General features: G+C 45.4%; 1 protein-coding gene across 1 annotated transcript in view; it reads right to left on the bottom strand.

The window, feature by feature from the left end:
• Window positions 1–16,437, bottom strand: part of LRMDA (leucine rich melanocyte differentiation associated) — a 1,041,793-nt gene that overhangs the window by 1,003,575 nt on the left and 21,781 nt on the right. The window lies entirely within an intron of this gene.

The following is a 16,437-nucleotide window of genomic DNA, read 5'->3' as shown; positions in this document are numbered from 1 at the left end:
AGGAACAAGACTTGAATGACTCCACTTTAAATTGAGATCCCTGGTTACTCCCAAAAGGCTCAGCATCCCACCTTCAGTTCCGATGGGCCAGATTCAAGAATCTCCAGCGAAGCTGTCAGAACATTCTTATGTTTGCAAATTGTGAAAGTTCAAGCAAGAGTCAACCATGTGGGGGGGGGGGCTGTGGACTGGGTACCGAGGGCGGCTCTTAGAATGTTGTGGTCTTGGACCACTTAAGAAAAACATAATCAAAAATCACTTTCAACACCCACGCCTTCTTTCAGAAGAAGAAAAACATTAAAAAGCACTGCCTATTGGAAAAGAAAGTTGTATAAATCATTTTATTTCGTGCTCCATCATTTACTCAGCACAGGCTTCAGTGACACCTCCTGATTAGGTTTAATTTTAAGCCAGCAAGCACACCACATACCCTATTGTCAGAGAAAGTTCCATTTCTCTCCAAGCCTGATGGGCGACTATTGTAATGTAAAACCCTGGGATTTAAATAACACAAGCGGATTCTATTATGAGAAGAAAGGTTTATATTTTGGAGTCTTTTTCCTTCAAAGGAGCCCAGATACCAAACCATGAATTACCTGAAACAATGGACTTCAATGATCAGCACATTCCCCTTTCTTTAGGAAAAAGACTACTTGCCTGAAGACCAGGACTCAGTGGTCCAATTATCTCTCAGAAACAGTCCCAGGCTCTCAAAATTAACACTGGTTAGGAAAACCAGAGAAGGGTAGAGACCTGGCTTACCCTTGAGTGGCCCCTGATTGCTCCACGGTGACATCCTCACCCAGGCTCCGGGGTCCACCCCTTCCCCCGAGGCCTTGGCTCCCACAGACTGAACCGATTACCCAACACCCATGTTAATCTCTAGGGAGAGAGAGGGCTCAAGGCTCACAAGAGGATCATCTCCCCAGCAAACACAGGAAGGAAGCAATTAAGGCCAGAGGGAGAACACCTAAGAGTTACAGTGTCCTAGACCTTCAGACACTCTCAGATCTTCAACCAAGAGCTGCCCACATTACCTTCCCATGAGGTCCTGTTCAAAGGACCCCACTGACAACATGGGACTCTTCCTGATGTCCCCAAACAATATTTATAGTCCCTCAAGAGACATTTTGAATAGGACTACGTGCCAGGTGCTGTGCTAGAGATAAAAGAACTAATTTCCATCCTGAATGAGCATGTCTGGTGGGCAAATAGCTCCATGAAGGAATACTTGTCCTGCAGTGTGATACACACTGCCAAGTGTTAAGGCAGGACAGAAGATAAGGAACAATTTCCTGTAGGAGATGACACTGGTGCAGGTCCTGAGCGTTGTGCCTCAAGACATGTTTACCAAGTAAACCGAGTACTGCATCACACACACCCATACACATACAAGAGTCTTACAATCCAACCGATCAGACTACGCCCCAAGAAATGGGACACAACACAAAATGAAATAGTATCACCATGAGGGGCTCAGGTTATGTCCTACACTGAGTACCCTCCAGAAAGTTCTAAAACAAGCTGCCCTTGTGCCTCAGTCACCTGAGAGAGGGGCCATAGTACCAAGTCTGTCCTGTACCCAAACAAGGCTGGCTTAAACAGCAAAAGCACTCACTGCCACACTCCCTCTTCGTGAGGCCTCATCCTGCCCCCAGTTGCTCCTGCTTGGATCATGGGAATCCTTGATTTCAAAGGAATTCCGGGTAATGAATCTTCTAACCATCCAGAAGGAATGGCAGGGCAGTGGAAGGAACAGCACATGCAACCACACATTCTAAATTCTATTGCATGGAACCCAAAGGCAAAGAGACGTCTCCAATGAGGTCCCCAGACCTACTGAATCTGAAACTCAGTGGGGTAGAGTTCAATCATTTGCATTTCTAACAAACTCCAAAGTGATGCTGATGGTCTTGGATCACAGATTGAGAACCACTGTTCTAGGGGAAAATTTCCTTGGCCACAGGTGGGAAGATCATGATGACATGATCACAACAGCATCTGCTAACACTGACCAAACACTTACCAGAAGCCAGAAACTGCACCCAACAACTTACAAGCATCATCTCATTTAATCCTCCCAACCAGCATTCCACAGATGAGGAATCTGAGCCCCAAAATGTTAAACAGCTTAGCCAATGTCACAGCAGCCAGCAGGAGGGCTGAGATTTGAACCCAGCCTCTCTGCAGGGTCCTAACAATTTCACTGCCCAACGCGGCCCACTGAACCACTGCCTGGAGATTCCAATGTCAGACTGGCGTGAATGGCTCTGAGACACCCTGACCCCAGGAAAGCATTCCCCTTTGAAACTCAGCATTACCCAACCCAGTTTGAGTAACACTTATCATCTCTTTGTAGAAAGCCCATCTGTAGGATTCCTTCAGCTCTCCTGCACTTCCTCCTTACAGCCCCTGCAGGCTGACTCCCTAACTCGATCACAGAATGCTAGGCTGGCCCCAGCAGAAAAGCTCCAGGTTGGGTCCCACTTTGGGGCACACTTCTGAGCTGGCTCCCACTTGGATACACATCCCTGGTTTCCCCGACCTTGCTATACACCCCTGGGCTCACTCCCACTTCAGTGGGCACCCATAGTTAGGCCCCTTGTGGTATACACCTCTCATTGGGCCCCTACTTTGGTTTACATCCAGTCTCCTATCTCTAGCCAAGAATGAAGCAGCAGCAAGAGGAAAGACCTCCATAGCTTCCAAAGCTTCCAAAACGATTGTTGGGTCCATCAGGGAGGGAAGACAGGGTACAAACCCTAGAACTGCTGCACAGACCAAACCCCATGCTGGGTAACCCTGACCTGACACACAAAGCCAAGGGGGACCAACATGCCCCTGAGCCCTGAACTCCCAAGCTCAGACCCTGCAGCTCTCAGATCTGGCCACACCCACACTCCCACCCGCTGTTAGGATCTCAGCAAGAGAGGGAAACTGGGACAGAGACAAGGAACAGATGTGGGGCTGTGCTCTTGCTCAGGGCAGAAAGCAGCTTCAAGATGTTTTTCCCTCCTCTCCACCTCTTGTCAATTCCCAACCCCTGCCAAACTGCAGAGATCACTGTTTGAAATTAGAAGCGCACGCCACATGCACAGCTGACTAAATTTTTCCCTCCTGATTCAGCAGTGCACAGGAGGAATTTTCACCCCCACAAAGGAAACTGTCCAACAATTCAACTCAACAAGCATTTCGTGAGCACCTACCGTGTGTCTTGCACTGCACACTGACACCGAGCGGAAGTTCAACAGTCCCTGCCATTTGGGAGTTCTGCCGCTTACGTGGTCCTCCTTTTCTCTTGCCCTACCTGGGGTAACTTTAACCCTGCCTCACTAGGAAGTGGGGATAATAAATCTCACCTCCAACGGTTGTTAGGAAGATTAAATAGGACAAGAGTAAAAGAGTGGTGGGAAGACAAACATGAGAACCCCTTGCCTCTTACCCAGTTTTGAGGACATAGGAGTTCATGAGAGGGTATATAATTTGGTGTCAAGTTGAAAAGGTAGGGTTTCAGGGAGTCTGGGGCAAGGAGAAATCAACTTTGGTAAAGGGACTGCCTGGAGGCTATATATGTTGAACTGAGGTCTCAAGGCTGGACAGAGCTGGGTACAAAAGGTTTGAGGGAGGAGGTGGCCGAGAGCACTCTGGGTCAAGAGAATGGATCCTGGGATAAGGTGGCCAAGATGATGGGAGAGAAAGGACCAGCCTGGCAAGATGGCTTTGGCTCCCCCTTGAGAAAGAGGGGGAAGTCAGGGATCTCTGTAAAGGCCCAGCAAGGAAATCTGGCTTCAGTCAGAAGCCAGAGGGTCAAGGACAAGACAAACTTTGCTTCCATGAATCTTCGCTGACAGAGAGCGACAAGTTCCCCAAACAACCTGGAGACCCCCACAAGGCTCCATCTGTGCTGGCCCAATGGCTCCTTTTGGGGAACGGTGCGGGAGAGGGGCAGTCTCAGTACTCTCCTCTCAATTTCCAACATCAAAGAAATTAGAAATAAACATTCAATATTTCAGGGACTGGTTTACATTAGAGTAAATCAGCATGGGGAGAAAAATCATGTAGTCATTTAAAAAGATTATCATGAATACTATAGAAACACAGAAAAATGCTTCTGACATGTTAAGTGAAAAACAGCAGAACCCAAAGCATTATGTGCACCACTGCCAAGAGCATGGTGCCGTTGAGGGGGCACAGGCCCAGAAAGAACCAAGTTCTAATGCTGACTGCAACTTAGGAGCTGTGAGACCATAGGTGGGTTTTACCCTCATTCCCTTGAACATAAGGACTTTACTGGGTTGCTAAGGGTTTCCAATTGCCTGGCCCAGTGCAAAGCTCAACTCCCCCACTCCCACAGTGTATGCAGAGTGAGCCATAGCTCTTTGGATGAAATTAGGTTTCTCAAAAGAAAAAAAAAACGTGTTTTGTTTTGTTTAAAAAACAAAGGGTGAGCTTCTTGAAGGCAGGGGTTAGGTCTTGCTTACTGCTATGTCCCCAGACTTCAATAAGAGCAGGATGAAGGTGATGGGATGGTGGGTAGTTTATTACCACCACCATATACAGATGTTAAAAAGGCAGTTAGGAAATGCCTGTCTCTAGCAAAAACCAAGTACTTGACCATGATCAGGCCATTTCTCCTCCACGAAGTGAACTTTACTGCTGAAGACAGAGAGCCCAGGAGCAAGCATCTGTAGGCTCACAAACCAACCAGCCTATGCAGAAGATCAGCAGCATCTTTGCACCATAGATATGTGTTGGGTCAGGACTGGTGACTGAAGAGGGAAGGCCCAAAGCTTCAAAGATCTCCCAGGACTAGACTGAATCCTTCTGGAGTATGGAAAAGCAAGGCAGGGCCTGGCCCTAGCTGGCCAGCACTAAGGCCAGAAGACCTCCTACCCATCACCAGGCAGTGACTAGCCCCTCCCCTGGGGAAAGAGTCCCCAACATCATGTACTCTGAGCGCATGACTTCAAATGGGCAATCAGTAGGGCTGCTCAGACTGAGGGCCCTACAAGTATGGTCCACCCCCCAGAGAGGCTACCTCTGAGCCACAAAAGCCATTCCAGCACAGGGAAGGAGGAGCACCATCCACACTATAACTGGCCTAACCAACCAACCAACACACACAGCCATCTCCAAAGGACACCCTGAGATCCCACTTTCTAATGGCTGAAACTCCTTCAAAAGCATTTCTGCCCTACTTTAGGTTTTGATCTTCCCTGAAATGGCAAATACATGCAAGACAGAAGCCATTCTGTCAACTCAATGTGACTATGAAAGGGTCCCTGATCTGGTAGTCAGACTTCTTGATGGCGGCAAAGAGAAAGCAGGAAGGTACTGGGAGAATATATCATTAAAGGGGAGAAGTGCAGTGAAGAACCAGGAATATGGGGCCAGTAAAGACAAGCCTTCTGGACTCCACCATGTTGTTGGGATCCAGGGTTGGTACCCTGCAGGTGATGAGCCACAGCACCCAACACACAACCAAGACAAGTGAACTCCCTAGAGACCAACACCAGGCTCTGGACCTTGTCTGAGGCTCAAAGTGCCGTTATCATGAAAGGTAACCCCCCACATCAGGCTCCAGGTTCTTCCTCTGAACAGGCTGGTGACAAGCCCCACCCCTCCCCAACAGTGCAGTGTTACCCTGCCACCCCAAGAAGAGCAGAAACTCACTGCTCCCCTCATCCCATCACCCACCACTTGAACACACAGGGGTGACCCACCCCCCAGTACACACACACACACACACACACACACGCAGCCAGTTCATTGCCTGCACACCCACCTTCACCAACAGGAACCTAAAAGCAAGATGCAATCCAAGTCAGCCAAGAGGCTGAAGGGGAGGGAGATGGGGGTCACAGGGCAGCATGCTCTAGGCTCAGGCCCTCTGCACCCCTTTATAGCAAGGCCTTAGAGGCTGCCAAGGCCTATTGGTTGGGTTGGGGGTGGGGAGCAGTTAAGGCAAATAACTGAAGGCATTTCAACTGACGGCGCTCCCCTGGTGACTCGCTGTTTCTTTATTGCAACATGCTCTCTATAAAAGCCATTTTCCTCTCACAGGATCTGCTTGGGCAACATGTGATGTCATCATAAATCTTTTTTTTTTTTCCTTTAAAATGTCAGATTTCTTGGAGTTTCTAAAAAGCCAAGAGAGCCAGCACCATCTCCCAGTTTTGGCAGAGAAACCCATTTTCTTTCCCAAGACGTCTGTCTTCACTTTTTCCCCTTGCTCTCCCATAGGAGTCCTGCAGAGATAAAGCCTTGCAGAGTACAGAGAGTCACAGAAATCATTTGTGAAAAGAGCGTTCCTTTCTACCCTTTCCAAATGCAGGCTCTTTCTCTTGCTCCCTTTTTTCCTCTCGTTCTATTTTGGTGCACTTCCAGAGGAAGTGAATGTATAGCAAGCACTTTTAAACAAGGTCTAATACAATCCATACCTCCCAGACACGGATGCCATTAATCAGAACGAAGGCTTTGTGTGAGAGAGGCCACAGGCTGGATGGGCGCCATGGACCAATAATGCAGACAGACCCCCCCTACCACCCCACCCCTTGTTGGGGCTTGGCATTCATCCTTCCTTACCCTACCCCCTCCCAAGCCCTGTGCCCAACATTCCCCCAACGACCTTCTGCAAAAACCTTCTATCATGGGAGAAAAGTTTCCTTTCATTCCAAGTTCATTGGACCAAAAAGAAATAATCATCATCACTTTAACTGCAGAACCTCAAAAACAAAAAGAACATCCAACCCAACTCTAAGCCACAGAACTCACAGGGCCATGGCAGAGGATAGTCTATTACTGGCTGAGTTGTGTGTCTCATCACACTGGGTGTCACTTGAGCAAATCTACCTTCTGGAAGACTTCCTCCAAAAAGAGCTCTGTAGATAGAGACTATAGCTGCCTACCACCTACATGCAATGGTCATACTGTAATCAAGATGGTGCTGGATTCCTAAAGGTCCTTCTTTTACATTCTTCGGCCATAGCCAACAGTCTGTCTTACCCCCTGCCCACACTAGAATCCAAACAACTGAAGACAACCAGAGCAAAGGAAATCATTGGGGGGTGGTACACACACCTATGTGAAGTCCTTTGGGGCTATTATGAATGTCCCTAAGCACCCTTCCACCCCTCCCTAAAAGCAAATCCTCATGCCTAGTCTAAAATGCCTGATATTCTACCATTAGTGCTTGATTAATTAGAATTAATCCCCGGAAACATCCAGATACTCTTTGGGGATTCTTACCACTATCAGTTATTTGTACATAAGTATGAGTAACTGTCAGTGCCTTAGTAAGGAAAAAAGAGGAGAATGGAGGTACCATATAGCAGTAAGGCATTAGAGCAAGTGAAGAGCTTGCTACCTTGATAGGTGGCATAGGGCCACTGGTCCCCACAATTTATCCATATACAATTGTAAGGTCCTCCAGAAACCCATCACATATACGTGATGGATCGGCCAGACCCTTTGTTTCCCCTCTCCTCTTTGATCCCAGTTCCTTATCATAATTAAAACAAAAGGTAGGGGAAATTTAGGAGGGAAGAGGAAGGAAAGATGCACAGAGGGCAGAGGTCTTTGCTTTTTTCCCTGATGTAGCTCAAGCACTTAAGAAAGGTCCAGACACAAACAATATGTTTGCGGAGTAAACCGGAGGTTACTAGGATGTCAAATGCTGCCCTGGTCGAGAAATGCCAAGTGAGGAAGTCATCCACCAGGGTGAGCTGAGCTGTACCTCCAACGGTTTTGCCCTTCCCTACCATCACTCACACTGTCCTGTCAGCCAAGAGTCTCTCCTCAGCCTCCCAAAGGGCTCATCCTGCTCACTTTTTCAGATTCAGCTCAGATTTGCTACCACTCAGGAAAGCTTCCTCACCACCCCCAGGATGGGTCAACTGCCACTCTTCCACATCGTCAGTACCCTGTGCCTTCCTCAGGATCTTATCACTTCACTTCACTGGACTGTAGGCACCAATCTCTACATCCGTCTCCTCCACAGGCAGGTTAGTCCTCTTGGTATCTTTAATGCCTACCCTTCCTATCCTGCAGATAGCAAGCACTCGGTAACTGCTGAACAAACTGAGCCACTGAAAGAAAAAAACGCCACTAATTAAACCTAATTGTTTAACTTTGGGTTGGTTTTTTTGCTTTACTTTCTATGTCAAAGGTTTTTCCAGAGAGATTTATGCCAGGTTTCCCAAATGCTGGGGGAAAAAAAAGAGAGAAAGAGAGCGTGCATGCCCAGGGAGAGGGGATGGTTTAGAATGGGAGAGATCCATGTCAAATATGAGAAAATTAATTCAAGGGTATTCCCTTTCTGTGATGAAGGAACTTTCTGGAATCGGTCTGCAAGGCTAGGCCACACCACCTGAGATGGAAGATACTGGAAAGGGGATAGGGCACCACCTCACTTAGCCAAGGCAGTCCAAGCCCCCTCATCTTCAAGAGGGAGAAACTTCAGACTATCAGTCCCTGATGCCTACACAGCTGGTGAGGGTAGTTTGGGGTGGCTTCAGTGGATGAAAAGGAGATTGTCAACAAAGACTTATTAATGACTGCAGAATAGCTGAGGGTCGAAGCACAACCACCAGCTCGCACAGCACCATGAAAAAGCAGGGAGCTCTTATGTGTCTCCTACCTCCCCACCCCCCGCCGGCCCGCCCGCCGTCCCCTGTCAATCTGGCACATGGTGGTGCGCTCCCTTGTGAGCTACAGAGTCTCTAAAATTTTCTAAATTGTGATCTTTATAAAATGACCCTTCAATTGCACAGAGCAATTGATCTTATCACTCAAAGAGAAAGGTCCCCTGGAGGCTTCGCCCACGGACCCAAACCAACCCCACACCCCCTGGAACTGCTGGTGCCTTCACAGCAGACTCTGAGCAAACTGGAGGTGGGAGGGGATTATATACGGATATCTCCCCGTATAAAGCCAAATACACACGGCAATAGCCCTCCCAATCCTCCCCTGGCGATGGCCTTATTACTACCTCTTGCAATCTCACAGCCTCGCTTCTGGAAAGTTTCAAAGTCACCACCAACCAACCCTTTCCAATGCACAATGGCATTTAATAATTGCTTACGGTGCTCGCCTGGGAAGCCAGGCGAGCACCCACAATTCATTACACGTGTGACCTTTCGAGCCCTCAGCCCCCAAATGATTTTCACTCACTTTAATCTGACTCCGATTCAAAACAGATCTGCTGTCAGCGGCCTCAACTCTGTAGCCCCATAGATGGGCAGCGCCTACGGCTAATCTTTTAGTGCCTTAATCATAAAATGCAGCACTTCCCCAGCTGTTTTCACCCAAATAGCCAGGAAAGGGGTTGAGCGGGGTGTGAAAAATGAATTATGAACTCCAAAGTAGTATTTCATTAAGCAAGATTGGACGCTAAAACTTTAACTGTGCTCTCTGCAATTGAAAGGTCATTTTATAAAAAAAAGAAAAAAAATCGAACCTTAGAAAATTTTGAAGACTCTACAGTTCACAGGGGGGCTCACCACCATGTGCCAGATTGACAGGGGAGGGGAGGAGACAAGAAAGCAGTGGTCAGCAGAAAATGTTTTCTTAAACCACGGCCACTTTAGATGTTTGCAACTGATGCTGAGCACATTCAACAGGTCCACAAATGCACCGCATTAGCCTAAATTTAGTGGGTGTTAATTGGAATCAGAGCTACAGTCGTTACCACCGACATGTTTCTAAATACTGCCCAGTAAATTTTTGTCTGTTTCAGATTCCCTCTGACAGCCCGCAGTGAAAACCCACGAGCAGGCACGTAAAATGGTCTTCTTATGTATGTAGTCCCCTAGTATGTGCACAAAAGGACGTCTGTGTGCGGATCTGGCCTATGTCTGTACACACAGACCTGTGTATGGATAAACATGAGATCGAGGTGCATGCCTTGCCCATTTTTAGAAAGCAGACATGTGCAAGGACACACACGTATACTCTACTCCAGCAGCTCCCTTTTTACTAATGCACCTCCACAGAAAGCAAAATGGGCCTCTCTCAGTGTGACAAAAACATTCTAGTTTATAGTGAAAGGGGTTTATGGTACAACGTATGTGCCTTTTTCAGATAGACTGTTTCCCTTCCTTTCTCTTCTGGCTTGCCTCACTCCCTTTCAGGTAAGCCTTGTTTCAATTTAAAAAACAAAATTAAAATTTCCTCCAGAACAGAGCATTTAAGGGTCAGCCAGGAAACGGTCTGCAATACATAGGATTTGAAAGGAAGGAGGGAAGGGGCTAGGGGAAGGAGAGAAAAGTCTGGGAGAAGAACCATCAGCCTGCTTGAGTTCCCTCAGAAAAATACCACTTTCACCGTCCTAATCACTCATTAGTTCATTTTTACTTTATGTGAAGAGAGGTGGCTTTGTGTCCTGAGTCATGATTCTAGCTGAAATAAGAAAAAGGTGAGTGTCTGGCCTTGAGGCTCCACATATTTTGCCCCTCCTTGATCCTCCGATGATAATATGAGGACTTCCCCAGATCCCAATAGTATTGTCACTTTGCCAGGGGTCTATTCCAATGGAAAACAAACACTATAGTCAGCTTCCACAGCAGTGAACCAGGAAGAACCTTGGAGGCAAATATGTTTACCAAAGACTAATGACACCAAAGGACTATCTTTTGGCCCCAGCAGTAGATCCTCATGCAGTTCCCCCACACACACATATATCCCACTGATCTGATTATTCAAATAAGTATCAGCTAAGGAGCCCTAGTGCTCTCCCCCCGCCCCCACCCTCTCTCTCTCTCTCTCACCCACACACACCCACACGCACCCTTCCCATAGTTTGGGACCTGCCTATCCCTAAAACTACAGCTAACGTGTGTTCACATATCATACAAAGAGGGTACACTAGGCTTGTTATGTGCCTATCCCCAAAGGCAGCACCAAGTTACACAAGAACACAAGCTCTGCCAACACACATGTAAGATTCAGAACGTGCCCTTCCTCAACCACACAATGAGTGCACAGTGCATGCACATACATCACACAATGCCAACCCCTTCAGGGAAGGCAGGGTACCTCGGACTAGGAGACAAATCTGTCTCCCAGCCACTTAAAGCTGGAGGGGGGGAAAAAAAATCAAGGAGCCCAAGCCTCCTCTGAAGGGGCTAGAAACATTTGTACAGGGAAAAAAAAAATAATAACTTTTTGATGTAGAAATCCATCTACCTCAGCACCCCCAAAGACTTCCTTCTTCTCCTAACCTCACTGTCTTACAGGAACCCATCAGAGGGTCTGTGGGAAGAGGACTTGAACTCCTTGACACCCAAGCTGGGTCTGCACAGCAGCAGATCAGCGTTACCCGAGAATTCGTGAGAAATGCAGAGGCTCAGGCCCAAACCCAGACCTTCTAAATCAGACACTGCATTGTAACAAGACCCCCAGAAACATTCCTCAAGTTCATAAAATCCATCTATGAAAAACCCACAGTGAATATCCTCCTCAATGGGGAAAAGCTGAGAGCCTTTCCCTTAAGATCAGGAACACGTCAAGGATACCCACTCTCGCCGCTATTGTTCAACATAGTATTAGAAGTCCTAGCAACAGCAATCAGACAACAAAAAGAAATAAAAGGTATACAAATTGGCAAAGAAGAAGTCAAACTCTCTTTTCGCAGATGACATGATACTTTATGTGGAAAACCCAAAAGACTCCACCCCAAAATTACTAGAACTCATCCAGCAATTCAGTAATGTGGCAGGATACAAAATCAATGCACAGCAATCAGTTGCTTTCTTATACACTAACAACGCAACTGTAGAAAGAGAAATTAGAGAAACGATTCCATTTACAATAGCACCAAAAACCATAAGATACCTCGGAATAAACCTAACCAAAGAGGTAAAGGATCTATACTCTAGGAACTACAAAACACTCATGAAAGAAATTGAAGAAGACACAAAAAGATGGAAAAATATTCCATGCTCATGGATCGGAAGAATAAACATTGTTAAAATGTCTATGCTACCCAGAGCAATCTATACCTTCAATGCCTTCCCGATCAAAATTCCAATGACATTTTTCAAAGTGCTGGAACAAACAATCCTAAAATTTGTATGGAATCAGAAAAGACCCCGAATCGCCAAGGAGATGTTGAAAAAGAAAAACAAAGCTGGGGGCATCACGTTGCCCGACTTCAAGCTATATTACAAAGCTGTGATCACCAAGACAGCATGGTACTGGCACAAAAACAGACATATAGACCAATGGAACAGAACAGAGAACCCAGATATGGACCCTCAACTCTATGGTCAAATAATCTTTGACAAAGCAGGAAAAAACATGCAATGGAAAAAAAGACAGTCTCTTCAATAAATGGTGCTGGGAAAACTGGACAGCCACATGCAGAAGAATGAAACTCGACCATTCTCTAACACCATTCACAAAGATAAACTCAAAGTGGATGAAAGACCTCAATGTGAGACAGGAATCCATCCAAATCCTAGAGAAGAACATAGGCAGTAACCTCTTTGACATCGCCCACAGCAACTTCTTTCAAGATACATCTCCAAAAGCTAGTGAAACAAAAGCAAAAATGAACTTTTGGGACTTCATCGAGATAAAAAGCTTCTGCACAGCAAAGGAAACAGTCAACAAAACAAAGAGGCAACCCACAGAATGGGAGAAGATATTTGCAAATGACACTACAGATAAAGGGCTGGTATCCAAGATCTATAAAGAACTTCTCAAACTCAACACCCAAAAAACAAATAATCAAGTCAAAAAGTGGGCAGAAGATATGAAAAGACTTCTCTGAAGACGACATACAAATGGCTAACAGACACATGAAAAAATGTTCATCATCATTAGCCATCAGGGAAATTCAAATCAAAACCACACTGAGATACCACCTTACACCAGTTAGAATGGCAAAAATGGACAGGGAAAGAAACAACAAATGCTGGAGAGGTTGTGGAGAAAGGGGAACCCTCTTACACTGTTGGTGGGAATGCAAGTTGGTACAGCCACTTTGGAAAACAGTGTGGAGGGTCCTCAAAAATTTAAAAATAGAGCTACCCTATGACCCAGCAATTGCACTACTGGGTATTTACCCCAAAGACACAGATGTAGTGAAAAGAAGGGCCATATGCACCCCAATGTTCATAGCAGCAATGTCTGCAATAGCCAAACTGTAGAAAGAGCCGAGATGCCCTTCAACAGATGAATGGATAAAGAAGATGTGGTCCATATATACAATGGAATATTACTCAGCCATCAGAAAGGATGAATACCCAACTTTTACATCAACATGGATGGGACTGGAGGAGATTATGCTAAGTGAAATAAGTCAAGCAGAGAAAGTCAATTATCATATGGTTTCACTTATTTGTGGAACATAAGGAATAGCATGGAGGACATTAGGAGAAGGAAGAGAAAAATGGGGGGGGGAATTGGAGGGAGAGATGAACCATGAGAGACTATGGACTCTGAGAAACAAACAGGGTTTTAGAGGGGAGGGAGGAGGGGGGATTGTTTAGCCTGGTGATGGGTATTAAGGAGGGCACGTACTGCATGGAGCACTGGATGTTATACGAAAACAATGGATCGTGGATCACCACATCAAAAACCCATGATGTACTGTATGGTGACTAACATAACACAATAAAATTAAAAAAAAAAAAAAGAAAGAAAGCAAGACCGCCAGAGGATTTGCGGACATACTCAGGTTTGGGAAGCATACTTTAAGAATCCGCCCTCCCATACCCAGGACGTTCTCCAAAGAGATCACCCTGTCCGTATCAGCCCTTTATGTCCAGGCTGCCCAGCTCATGCCGAAGCCAAAGAGGGAGCAAGGCGTTCCTCCACCGTCAGACCTTCTGCCTCCTCACCCGAGACTCCCCTTCTCTTACCAGCAGTAACTGGAGTTAACAGCACAGCCTCAGGTGTCCAGACTCGCCTGCATCTCTAAACCCACCAGGAGCTCGGTGATACTAACAGTTTTCTCCCCACTAATTGTCTCATCACTCCACAACTGCTGCTTTTTATTTCATTATGCTCCTCATCAGTCTCAGATAGGAATATAACCGAAAAAGAAATTGGAGGGGAACAATTTCAATATTTCAGAACACATGCAAATCAACACCCAGAATCCTACCTGGAGTGTTTTTATAGAGACAATTCTGTGCTTGTCTGAGAGATGACCTTATAATAAATAAATTCATATCTTGCAAAGGTAGATTTTCTCCCCACCTTGTAAAGCTAATTATACCAGCACAACATAACATTTTCCTAAATGCCTGATAACCTCATCCTGTTACTCAGGAAATATTATTTTTAAATAGGTGTGATAGATACAAACTGAAACACTCGGATTTCAATTCCAGCCCCAATTCCCGGATCCCCTCTCTGAGTAATTTAAGGACTTCCTCCAGATAGTTTTTCATATTCTTTTAACTGACATTTTATCTTTATACAGTATCTCACAGAATGAGCACGCACTAAGACAATGACAGCCAAGAAGGCCTGTCATTTCTCATTCCGACAAAGACAGATGTCTTACACTGGCTTATGCCAATAATAGATCCAACAAAAAACAAAAGAGACTACACCTGCCGCTGATGTAAAGGCACCAATTCACATTTGTGACACTCATTTGTCAATTAACAGATTTCTTCCATTGTTGACACACGAGACTTAAAAGATGTGGGCTCGAATGTGATGAATTAAAAAAGACAGATGAGTAAGCTATGAGCTGCAAAGTAATGCTATAATGTGCTTTAGATATGAATATCAACTGACACCCCTGACAGGCCATACAAGGTTTTATTTCATTTCGCACTGTATCCAGGCTTCATACTTTGTCTTCTTTGTTCGCTTTTCATCAAGCTCCTAACATCTCATTCTGACAGCCAGAGACATTTAAGGCACTTTCGTTTCAAATGCAAGTTAGCGTACTTGATTTGTCATTAAAATGCAAAACGATTGCCATTGCAGGTAAATGTAGGTATGCTTAAAAGGTTGGATCTGCAAAGGAAAAGCTGAAAATGGTTTGGGTTCCTCTCCTTACCTCTTTCACAAGCACTGCAACCTCTGGGACCCCGCCCGACACCCCCTTTGGCAAAGGCCTGCCCGGAGGGAGCCACTGGAGCTCTGTGTCCCAGCAGTGGCCAGGGACATTGTGCCAACTCAAGGGAGCCAGGCCTGAGTGGAGTGCACCTTTCCCCTCCCCACAGATGTTGAGCCAATCTTAGGTTTATCAGTACTAGAACCGGCATTCAGCCTGTGGAGAAGCGGCAGAAACAGGCTTAGGTCAAGAGGCTCCAGAAGATTCTTCCCATCGAGCCCCCATGCAAAGCCCCATCCAACAGCCTACAGGGAAGGAGAAAACTCCACACCCTAGACCTTCCTGTGGGAGATGGAAGAAGGGTCAGATGGGGACCTCAGGGGAAGACACTGTTTTAGTGACTTTTAATTCAGTAAATTTCACTCCTTGGTAAATTAACTTAAGGAAACAGTGAGAACAGTGAAGCCACGATTTATAGACAAAAATGTTCATCACAGCATTTCTTATTAACACCTAAAAGTGGAAACCAGTATTTAAATATGTGTCAATAAGAGAATGGCTCAATTATGATGCATCCGTGGAACAATTATTATGTTGAAAGACCCCATTACCCGACAAAACTGAATCACACGATAGAACATTAAGAGGGGAAAAAAGCAGATACAAGACGGTATATACAGGCTGAAACCAATTTTGTAAGAAGTTATACACAGTCTAATGTTAAAAGTAGAATAGTGGTTTATTGTTCAGCAATAAGATCATGGGTTATTTCTTTCTGTGTATTCTTCATGTTTTTAAAAATTTGTATAAAACCTGTATGTATTATGTTGTAACCAGAAAAAAGCAGCAGCAACGCTTGAAAAACTAATTTTAAAAAGTAAACATTTCTTTGGTCCAATTTCCTGTTCCCTAGCACCACCTTACCATTTGCACTTTCTAGGTCTCAATTGCCTTTGTTAAAAGAAAGTATTAAACCAGTGTTTTTCAAACTGTTCCACAGAACCCCAGGGTACCGCAAGGGGCTTCTGAGATTCTTCAAGTGACTAAATTTGAATTTAACATTTGAATTACTTTAGCCATTTTTTAAAACCATAATTTAAGTGCAGTATGCACTCTCAAAAATGTTAGATACCAAATTTCAACACACTAGAGGGCAACGGCCTATTATCTTGTGCTGCCAAATTAACTCCTTTTGTGCAGATTTCAAAGTTTCTTCTTAAAATTGTCTAGTTAAAGAATATCCTGATATTTACAAGATGAACTTTAAGCGCACAGTGGGCGGGAGATTTACCATTTGCAACTGTTTAACTGAGTTAGCATTGGCATTGCACAAAGCCAAATCCAAGAATCACCTCAACACTAGGACCACTAGGAAACTGCACTTGTCTCTAACCTCACTGCCAAACCCAGTGATCATC

This window comes from Phoca vitulina, unplaced genomic scaffold, assembly GCF_004348235.1.
Source record: "Phoca vitulina isolate PV1807 unplaced genomic scaffold, GSC_HSeal_1.0 scaffold29, whole genome shotgun sequence".
NCBI lineage: Eukaryota > Metazoa > Chordata > Mammalia > Carnivora > Phocidae > Phoca > Phoca vitulina.
The sequence above is the reverse complement of the archived record's forward strand: the minus strand, read 5'-3'. Positions and strand labels throughout refer to the sequence as shown.